This window comes from Ammospiza nelsoni, chromosome Z (assembly GCF_027579445.1).
Source record: "Ammospiza nelsoni isolate bAmmNel1 chromosome Z, bAmmNel1.pri, whole genome shotgun sequence".
Lineage (NCBI taxonomy): Eukaryota > Metazoa > Chordata > Aves > Passeriformes > Passerellidae > Ammospiza > Ammospiza nelsoni.
Window position 1 is genome coordinate 38,383,205 of NC_080669.1, and position 11,279 is coordinate 38,394,483.

Here is an 11,279-nt window from a genome sequence, read left to right on the forward strand (position 1 = left end):
AAGAGTCATCCTTGCCCCACCTGTCATCTCTAAATAGGCCATATGTTCCTCAGCTCCCAAAGGTGCATGACAAATTCCCAGATAGCTACTCTGTTTGGAAACATAGGGAAGTTAGGGATGGACATATTCAAATAGCAAGGGCAAAACACCATCTCCCTTTCTTCTTCCCACTGCCATTAAAGGGGCAATAGGCCATCACCATGGTGTTCCTCAGCCTTCAAGAAGAAATCTAGGTACTTCATCCTTTCTTGTTAGGTCCCATTTCCTCTTATTCTTGAAGATGCCTCTTTACTGTGGTCACATGTATGTCGATCAAAGAATTTGATTTTAGATTTTAGTCTAAATTTCCATTAGTAAAGTTCTGTAGTAAGGGGAAAACTGTACTTCATTTCATAGCTATGGTAGGAGCTGATGCTCTCCATTTTGGTGGGCTGCACAATTCTGCCAAGCTTATCTACCTAAAGCAAAATAGAGATCAAGTGTGGCACACTGTCCCTCGTGGAGACAGTTCCATACTGGTGAAACACCTCTGTTTCCTGAAATGGGACCACCTGGCTGACTTTGCAGATCTGATTGCAGGACTGAGTTAGTAACAGCAATGACCTATAAGCAGCCAATTGATGTCAGATTTGAGCTGATTAAGAAATCAGGAAAAGGGTGGGGGGTGTTGGTCCCCACAAACAATGATATCTGTCCATCACGAGATGGCATCCTGGAGCACATGGTGCAAAGCTTAGATTGCAGGAAACTGACAGCTCTGTGGAAAAGTTCTGCATAAAGATCTCTGCAGGCATCAAACTCTCTGGAAAACCTGCCAAAATGATTCCATAAAACATTATTTTTCAGTTTAATGAAGAAGCAGCATGCAGCAATACCCAGTAAACAGTTTTAAGTTCTCACCAGGGCTCAGATAATTAAAAACTAACATGAATTCTGGAGCCTCAATACAAATTTGTGTCCATAATCATTGTGCGGTACTAGGGAGTCCAGAGTAGAACTAGATTTTAATCATTTCAAAAGAGCCTATAAACTTAGTAATTTTTCCATTGGTTCCCTTCCGTAAAGTGAAGCTTATAGTCTGGAGTCCAGCCAGCCGGCGTTTCAGGGATGCCATGGGGAGAGCCCACAGCACTGCCTTGGGGAGCTGTCGTGGCCCGGGGGCACAGGAGCACACAAGCGGACTCAGCCCCACGGCCAAGCGGCAGGGGAGGTGGGCAGAGAGCAGAGGACAGGGCTGCAGCTCCATGGCCGAGCGTCAGGGGAGGTGGGGAGAGGGCAGGACAGCCCCCCTGGCCTAGGGGTAAGGGAGGTGGGCACAGGGCAGAGGGCACGGCTGCCCCCTGGCCTAGCAGTAAGGGAGGTGGACAGAGGGCAGGACAGCCCTCCGGCCTAGGGGTAAGGGAGGTGGGCAGAGGGCACAGGGCAGAGGGCAGCGGGCAGCGGGCAGGGCTGCGGACCCCCGGCCCGACCCTGCCGGCGCGGAGCAGCGGGCGCAGGCCGCAAGGGGGCGCGCGGGGCCCGCGAGGCAGCGCTGCGCCGTCGCGCATGGGCCGCGCCCGGGGCGTGCGGGGCCCGCTTCGCCCCGCGAGGCAGCTTGGGGGTGTCGCCGGCGGCCGCGGGACACCGAGGGCCGCTGGCCAGATCGGGGGCTGTTTTCCCAAGGGGAATGGAAATCTCGGGCGCCTGAAAAGCAGTGCCGGCCGAGGCCGCGCCCGTGGTCTCGGCGCTGCGGGGGAAGGCGGCAGATGGGTTTTGGGGTGTGGGCGAGGAGGGGTGCAGCGCAGACCCCGGGTGCGGCCGGCGTTCCCGCCTCGGCGGAGGGAGCGTCTGCCGCTGGCCCCCGCCGGGAAACTGCTGCGGCTCGCCCGCCGGCTTCGGCAGCGCGGTCTGATTCCGCCGGCGTGCACGATTAAATGCGGAAAAGCCTCGAGACGGTCCGCGGATGAAAAGGAGGGCTGGGCACTGCCCCGGGACAGCCAGGTGCCGCTGGCGGGTCGGCGGCGGAGACCGCAGGAATCCCGCCGGCCTGAGTGGGCGGGAAGTGGTCTGTAAGGCCAGGGGAGGATTGCCCCACGCTCCCGGAGGCATTGGCTGTGCGTGTGTGAAAAGGCGGCCGCGGAGGGCGATGGCGAGGAGGTGCGCGGGGCCCGTCGCCCTGGCCAAACCCGGCCGCCCGCACCCGGCTCATCGGCAGCGAGTATGACGCGGCGTTGGAATCAGTCTTCCCGAAGGCTCCCGTGGTGAACACCGGATGCACGTCCTCCCGCTACCCATCATCCCCAAACTGTGTTTGTGGGCTCCTGGCTTTGTGTCTAGCCTCTTTATGGGGGCTTTATGTTCCAGCGCGGCGGCCTCTGCGAGGAGCGCTGTGCCGCCGGGTGCCCAGGTCGGCGCCGCCCTCGCTGGGAAGCGCCGGTGCGGGCTGCAGCCCGCGGGCTGTGCCGCGGCGCGACCCCGCTGCCCCCGAGCTCCCGGGGCTCTCCGTGGCTCCCTGGGCGTGTGCCCGTCCTCTTGTTTTAAATACACCGGTCCCGCGGGATGTTGTAAGAGCGAAGTAAATACAGATACAAATGAAAGGCGCCTAACTTGAAGAACAACGTCAGTGTTGCGCTGTAAAAATAATTGATCACTGTTCTTCAAAAAAAAGGCATCAAAAGGCAACTAAGGTGAATTAAAAATAGAGAGGAATTAGAGGCTCTAATGTTTGAGTGGGCTCTGCAGAATCACACGATGTTACTGCACAGCATTAGTCGGTATCGAATTTATCTGAGTGCACAAGCAGGAAGAGATAACCTTTCTTTTACTTCTCTGTACAATTTCGGAGCCTTAGTGCTTGAAATTAGGGTAAGTGGGAAACAATGTGCGTAATTACAAGGGAAAAAAAAGCCCACAACTGTTGAAAATCGACGAGCGGTTAGCAACACACAAAACATCACAAAGACAGTGGGCTTGCTAGGCACAGGGCGTATTTATCTGGATGGCTGCTCACCCAATTTCTTCATAACAAACACTGTTTTTATAACAAAGACGTTATTGGTCCTCGTTATAACAATAATCACCATATGACCAGGATTTTGTCGCTTTCACTCGTGAATAATGACGGTGTTCAGTTACCGAGAATGTAATGATTCATTATCCGAGCTACAAAACTCGGATGTTCATCTTTTCTAGATGCTCCCTGTACGTGCATTTCACCCTCGTTTTGCAAAGAGCCCTACTTTGTACTTATTTTATTCACTTGACTTCGTTCAGCTGCTGGCCTCTGGCCAAGGAGGGCATCCTACCCGGCTATACTCTGGTGGTACAGAAAATCCTGTGAAGAAGATTGCAATGTTCAGGCACTTGATTCAATGCAGTGGTTTTGCTAATGCATGCGGGTGTCCAGACGCAACTGATAAAAGAACTTTCTAAATCTGTAGCCATGACTGCAGTGGAAACTGCAGTTGAAAACTCTTGTAATAACCCCTACACCTCAGACTATACCTGTGCGTGCATAGAAATGTGTACAGCATTATGACCTCAAGGATGCAAGCTTTTAAAATCTAGATCAATGTAATTCTCTCTTTGGGAAGCGTCATTTGATAGAAGTGTGTATCTCCCTTTCTCTTCCTTCTCTCCTACTTTGTTATGTCCCCTTATAACACTGTTTGCATTTAGGTTGGACGGTTTGTAGCTAAATACCGAGAGAGGTTTTTAAAATGGACACAGAAGTAACGTCATCTGGAACTCCTCGGCGGACGCGGGAGGGAAGGGGGCAGGGTTGAAGAACATTTAAACGCACTTTACAGCGTTTAAATGTTACTCTGTAACCGCAACAGTGGCTGCAGAACTGCAACTGGGAACGGAGGAGTAAGGAGGGGGAAGAGGGGGGAACAGGGCTATTGAAGTGATATTTGAATCGGATTCACATTTTTAGTGCTGTTTATCAAGTGCATATGGAACTCCCTGGAACTGTTCACCAAGTGCTGACAAAATATACCTGTCGAGGAGACAAGAAAACATAGGAATATTTGATTCACCTCTTACTTATTTTGATAGCTGGGCACACCATTAATAACATCATAAAGGTATCACCTACAGTAGATTTACCATTTTTAATGGTTTTTAATATTTAAAATTTTAATGTTTAATATTTGGGGTATTTTCCTGCAATACTATAAACGTTTCTTTAGGTAGGCAAATGCTGCTGTCTACTTAGTTCAGAGTGACTTGCCAGGCTGAGGAAGCCATTTCCTATAACAGGTACTTTGACAAGGATACCAACAGTGTTATATATCAAAGAGTAGTCAAACCGCAGTGAGATTCAAAGCAGAGAATGTTGGAACATTTTGTTCCAGCGAACGAGCTAAAAATAACAGCCCCTCCCTGTGTTGGAAGGGGCTTGATTTTCACATTTGGAAGGGCAAATAGAAATCAGATTATTAATATAATCAAACAGAAAAATCTGCCCGAAGAGGTGAAGGGTGAAAGTTCTGAAGTGTCAGTGCTTAAAAAAACCCAAAAACCAGAGTCCAGAGCCGGGGCTCTGAACGAGATTTGATGGGTTGTTGGGAGACTTAATAATTTTGTACCTTCCTTATGGCACATCAGTGTTTGAACTAGGTCACAGTAATGCCAAATTGCACAGCCAAGTGTAATGCTGCTCCAGGCGTTCTGCCACTCGAAGCGAAACGTGAAAGTCTCATTTTCAGCCCGAAAGGAAGCTCCTTCCAAAGCCTTATGTTTTACTTACCTGCAGGACAGGCTCTCTAAACATGTCAGAAACTGAGAAACTGCTTTGACGTATATTTCGGAGATCAGACGCTGAGTGTGGTGCACGTCAATAAGGGAATGCCTAACAACATGATAATTACACCATCCACGTTACTGAGATATTTGATTAGTGTCTCAGCATCCACCGTGTGGAAAAAGAGAGCTTCTTTAGTTGCAGGCTGCAGGAGAAAATAAAAGCAAAACAACATCATCAAAACCCCAGACGCCCACGTTTTTAATCTCCCAATCACTTTTTCTGCAAGCAGGGAAAGCTTTCCTCTTTTCCAATAAGCGTGCTTCCAGATAGCTGTTAGGTCCCTATTTTCGTGAGCGGCTTGTGGGTTTGTTTTTGGATTTAAATATTTAAAGCACTGTAGAGACGAAGAATGGTATTAACAGAGCCGGCGGCAGCCTAGCGGAGCGGCGTTGTTCCCCAGCGCCCGTCCCCGCGAAGAGCTGCGCTGCCCGGGGCACGCTGCCGCTCCGCCCGCGGCTCCGGCCGCCGCCCTCCAGCATCCCGGCTCAGCTGCGCCGTGCCGCCGGCCCCGGCACCCCCGCCAGCCGCCGGCCTCCGGGGCCGCCGCCCGCCGCAGCCAGGCGGGTCGGGGCTCCAGCTCTCCTGTCCCCCCGGCACTGGACGGCAGCCTCGCTCCCCTCGTGCTTACCTTATTTTCATCTGGTTCTACGACACAAACTTTGTGTGGTGTGTGTCCCCCTCTCCTTCCCCCGCCGCCCACTCCCTCCTCCGGACACAAACACAAGCTCTTCTTGACTCGGCTCCTCTGCACCGGGATGGGGCGGCGGTCCTGGCCTGTCTCTTTCCCGGGGCAAGAGGCTTTCCTTTCCCCGCGCAGGGAGCCGGGGCCGGACTTTCACCCTTACCTCTCTATCGCCTAATAGGAGCAAGCAAGTCCCGCACCTCCGGCCTCCTGCCCCAGCCTCCCTTCGCGTCCCGCCTGCGGGACTTCCAGCTTTCCCCCTTCTGTCCTCCCGTTTGTCTGCCCGCCTGCCTGCCGCCTTTTTTATTTTCCCCGTCAGTGACTTAAGCCCAAGCCAAAGGAGGCATAAGGAAAAATACAGCCGTGTGCTCCAGGTCTATAAATACAGCTCGGAGAGAGCGTCCAAAAGTTTGGAAGGAACGGAAGAAGGCGTACGGAGACAAAAGCCAAGCACCGCTCTGCTGCTGCCGATGCTCTGGTTATGCTCGGGCTTCGCGGCGGCGGACCCAGCCCGTTCGCTGTTTGTTTGGGTGGGATTTTTTCGGGAGCGGGGCGGTGGCGGTAGAGTGATCGGCACATTCATTATTTCAGGTTTAAATATGTGAATTTTAGCCACGAATACCAGTCGATCTATCAGCCAACTTTGCAGCTCCTATTGTGACAGGAAACTTTCCTAATGCGACTGAAGACGCTAGTGGAGGGTGATTTTTTTTTTTGCTTTGTTTTTGGTTTTGTGGATTTTTAATTTTGTTTTTGTTTTTGTTCCGTTTCCATTTAGTGAAGCCTAAGAGTATGAACATTTCCTTGTTCCCTCCGTGTTCTATGTATCCATCGGAGAAAGAGACAAAATAAACAGTCGTGTCTTAAAAGGAGGGGTAGCGGCACCCCTACCTGCTCTGTGTCGTCTTAGACGATACTCTCTTAGAAAGAGTATCCTGTCTTTGGAACATGCCTAAGTGGTGCTGCCGTCGCCGTAAAAGTAACACTGGGATGCCAGAGAGGAAATGACCAACATATGTCCGCTGTATCCTAAGTATTTATTCACGTTAACGGCTGTCCTCTTTATCCTACGCAAGGATATTAGACTGAAAATATAACTCTTTCTCAGGAGGAAGCAATACCAGTTCAGAATAATAACGACAGAAGTAATAACTCCCAGTTTTGGAGTTCGTCAGTTTGGGAGATTGAGGTTGTGAGGAGGAAGCAGGTCCGAAGTTAGGGAATGAAACTAGCAAGCGGAGAAAGTGACTTCAGTTGCGCAGACAGCCTTTGAAAGCTCAGGGAAGGACATGCCAAGCTGCCCTGCAGCGAGAGTGTGAAGCGGAAGCAGCGAGAGGCCGCAGAACAAGAGGAAAGATGCTGCCCTGAGCGGCCGCCCGCCGCCCCCTCCAGCTCCCCAGCACGAGCGGCCCCAGCGTCCCCCGGAGGGGAGGGAGCCAGGGCAGCGGGCAGGGGGCCTCTCCCCCCCGAGAGCAAAGTCATCGGCAGCTGCTGTGAGACAGAAATACGGGGTGCTGAGGAAATGAGGGATGAGAGGCAGGAGAGAATTCAAAGGAGCAAACAGACGCTTCAGCACTGCATTTTTGCAGGAGTTCGTGCTTTCTTTGCACGTAAAGCCCTAAGCAAAAGGAGATACTCCGAAGAACTCTGTAGACTTCAGAGAAGCTCTTTTCTGGGCCCTCCTATGTCTTCGACAGGGGCAGGAGACAGCTTTATCATGCACTGCTACAAAACGGAGCTCGTCACCCTGCCCCCATGGATGGCACTGTCATGCAAGGGGTAGAGTTGACCGGGCTTGCCGGTCAACTTTGAGGTTTTTGTTTAATTAGCAGTGGTGAGGGATGTTCACAAGCATTACTTTTGGCTCAGGGAAAGGATGATGAAACAGAAATCATGTATCTTCTTTATCTCAAAAAATTCACCAGTGCTCAATGAGTAATGAAACAGCACTACTGCACAGCTTTTGTGGCAGCAGGGTTGTGAAGCCATCCCAATACCTCCTCACTGGGCTAGCTCTCACCACATTTGGCATTTCACACATGTAACACTTGGAGCAGAGGCTTCCCCACCATGCACATGTGCTGCCACCAGGCCACCACAGCTTTACTGATGACAGATTTCTAGTAACTCTATAGAGTTATTTCCAGGGAATGGATTGCACTGCCAGCCCTTGCAGCCCTGCAGTCTGCCCTGGGGTGAGCAGGGAGCTAGGGGTGGTGAAGGGGCTGAACACAGATGGGAGTAAAACACCTCACAGGCACAGGGACAGGGAGGTGCAGCTTATCCTGCACCTCAGTTGGTGTCCCTGCTCACTGGGGTTAGACTGCCAGCCCTCCAGGAGCAGCGTGGAGCCAGAGCTCAGTCTATTTAAAGCCTCTGCTCTTGCTGCAGACTCCAAGCAGTGTGTGCCAATCCCCTTGGCTTGGCAACATTATTTTTGGCTGCAGCTCCCTCCCACATTGTAGGAAATACAATAAAATTAAAACAAACATTAAAAAAAAAGAAATAGAAAAAAAAAAAAAAAAGAAAGAAAAAGAGATGCTGAACAAGTGCTCCTGGCAGGGCAAGGAAAGGAGCCCAAGAGTGCTATGTCTTCCCTGTCCTGCTGTTCTGTAGCCGCCTCCCTCCAGCTGTGGCACCTCTGCCTGCCCGGTGTGGGGTGAGAGGAGGCAGCATAGCAGTGTAGCCCCACACTGGCTGCCATGGGACCTTTCCCACTGCAGTTGCCTTGACTCCCCTGGGCTAAAAGAGAGTGGGCATCAATGTGGTCCTTGCCGTAGGGGCAGTAGCCTGCCCTATGCCCTGGGGCAGCTGCCAAGGATGGGGTTGGGATCACCCTGATCTGAACTGCAATTTGGACCTCTCTGTGTGGGCATTGCTGCATTAAGGATGGTGCTGTGTCCTTTTGGTGTGGTTTGGATTTAATCTTTATCCTGCCTTCAAGGAGCAGTGTTGGGACAAGCTGCAGCTTTGTAGGTGCTGGAAAAGCCCTATTTCTAATATTTTCCATTCCACTATCACAGCTCAGTCTTAAAAAGAGAGTAGCAATGAAAATAGACATTTAAAAAAAATCCTACTCCTGAACTGAGACCATTAGAGTTATAGGCACAATGCATTCCAGAAACAAAGAAACCCATCTTTTCTCAACTTCATCTGTCAAAATTTCACAGAAAACAAAAGAGAATGGGATTCAGTGAAGGAAAGTAAAACCCTCACTGGAGGAAAAAAAGTAACTCCTCTCATTGGTGCAGAAGACAACACCAAATAATATTCCAATGGAAAAGCACTGCTTACTTTTTTTTTTTTTCCTCTCTAATATACCTCTATAAGAGACTATGATACAGATATGCAAAATACTACTTCTATTTATAATTTCTAAAAATTTCTATTTATGGGCTGTAAGTTAATTTTACCTCTTTGGAGAAGCTCATGTATTACTTTTCTTCACATATTGTGAAATCTAATAGACCAATCTTCATGCCCTTTACACATCTTTCTGCTGCTTCAGCTCCTCTTACTTCCAAACATATTTTCCTTTCTTTGGCTTGGCAAGAAGCAGAAGGAAGACAGAGAGGAGTTATGATTAAAATGGTAATGTTGAGGGGTAGGAGGCTAATGAAAGAAGTAAAACTTGCTTTGATTTGGTTTTGCCTTACCAATCAGTACCATTCTTGTGACAAGGCTTGCTTTTCCTCATCCTAGTCAAATCGAGCTGCTCTTGGCCTAGACTGACTTCTGGCTGCTGGCAGTCACACCTTCTTTTGACTTTCTCTGCTTCCATTACCCAAGAGCTCCATGGTGTCCTGCTTTGCCACTTGCTTGCAGTAGTACATATTGTGCTGCAAAATATATTACTTCATTAATCAGTTAAACCAATTAACAAAAAGATTAATAGTCTTACCGTAGTAACTTAAGTGCATGCATCTCTGTATTTAGAGTATTCACAGAACTACTGGGTATGATTAAACTACAGAGAAGCTCCATTATAGCCTGTTTTCCTATGTTCAAAATGTTCTGAAAATGTCACATTTGGAACTCAAATTTCCTGTGTCTAGTAAAAAATATTAAAATGCCAGGAAGTCTTCCTCTGAACTCAAAACCAAGTCTTTCAGAAAGTCACTATAAGTTTAAAGTATGAAGTAGGATTGATATTTTCGCTTATATACTTCCAAGTAACTTTTTTTGCTCTGAACTTATATGCACCTGAGAGACAGGAATGCTTGTCCAGGAGTTGCTTCCATTCTAAAACTGGCTTTGAGAGTGAGTGGCTCCTGGCAAAGTTCAAAACTGTTATGCCACACTTCGGTAACTCTTCAGGGCTACAGTGCTGTTCCCTGAGCCTGTATTGTTCCACTCCTCTTCCTCATAGTGGCTTACCTCTATGCAACACAAATTACCTGTGGTCACCTGTGCCTTATGCATATGTAATCTCTTGTAATGTAGCTCATTCCATTTTTACATGCTTCTCTTACCTTGGACATGCTGCTGAGGTAAACCAGGTCATAACACCCAGCTCATCAAGGGATTTGGTTACTCTCATGGTTTACAGCTTCAGCTTGGTAGCCAAATGGAAAATTGACACTGTTAGTGGAGCATGTTCAGAGTTGAAGACAAGAAAGCTTTGTATGATTTCAGGGTGTGCCATTATAAATCCCGTGCAGCAAAATACAGCAACAACACACTTTGTTGTGCACCTGCGCAGCTGTGACTATGGTGAACTTGAATAGCCCACATGACTGCCGAAAATACCTGCTTTTGAAATAAATATTTTATTTTTAAAAGAAAACTATGAGTTTTCTTTAGCTGCTCTGTCTTCTTGCTTCTCTAGACAGCACTCTCTGTCATTAACATGACAACAGCATGGAGTTATACTCCTGAGACATTGTCTCCAAGTCCTGACTGTAGATCATCAGTGATTGCATGTTGTAAAAATCTCCACCCAAGGCTGTGGAATTTGCTTTCCTTGAGGTTCCCCATTCCTCACATCCTAGGAGGGAAGGAGAGAATAAATTTGACAGTTTGGGCTAATCTTCACCTTAGTCTTGTGTCAATGCCTGCTTAAATTGTCCCCCTCTCATATCCAGGATGCCAGTACTTACCTTTAGCATTTAAAGATTAATATATCAACACTGAGTAGGCTTCTTGGCCAGAAAAAGCTTCCTGTATCTCACCAACCCTGTCTCTATCATGGTGTGCTCTAAGTGACTCGTGGTGTCAGGTGTAGATTTTTACACACAAGAAACTTACTTGTCTTCTGACCAGTAATCTCTCCTTACAAACATTCTGGAATGACCACCAAGTCCATTTTCCCTGACTTTTCTTTCCAGTGATTTATTAAAAATCAGAAATTAACCTGAAATTCCCCCCAAAATGCACTCATGAACTGGGTACCTGCTTGCTAGCAGATGACATATGGGCCAAAATGCAGGGATAAAGGAGGAACTCTGTGGTCATACCAGGTCACAGAATACAAAGAACATAGTTTTCTTTTCTTTGAATTGAGAACAAGAGATGTGCTCATAATTTTTCCTGAAGAAACCTTCCTCCACTTAGAGTGAGTAAATAAGCAAAGCAGAATCAACAGAGCTCATGAAAGAGCTCATATAGGCATGAAGTACACTGTGACTCTGGACATCTGTTGGATAAACATTTAAGCCAGTGAAGTGACGGAGCAACTCCTAACAAAAAAATAAAAAAAACAAAACAAAAAACCAAAAAAAACCCAACAAAAACCCCACCAAAAAATACCCCCCAAAAAAACCAAAAAACCAAAAAAACCCAGAACAAAATGACCAAAAAACCCCTAAA

The 11,279-nt window shown here is 48.4% G+C and overlaps 1 long non-coding RNA gene across 2 annotated transcripts; it reads right to left on the reverse strand.

The window, feature by feature from the left end:
* Positions 1-2,816: 2,816 nt before the first annotated feature.
* Positions 2,817-5,739, reverse strand: LOC132086749 (uncharacterized). 2 transcript variants are annotated; one of them, XR_009420436.1, is made up of 3 exons: positions 5,635-5,739; positions 4,733-4,931; positions 2,817-3,979 (listed from the first exon to the last, which is right to left on the reverse strand). It is a non-coding gene; the product is annotated as an uncharacterized LOC132086749 (long non-coding RNA). The 2 variants fall into 2 exon arrangements; XR_009420437.1 differs by lacking the exon at positions 5,635-5,739 and adding an exon at positions 5,418-5,571.
* Between the last annotated feature and the right edge of the window lie 5,540 nt (positions 5,740-11,279).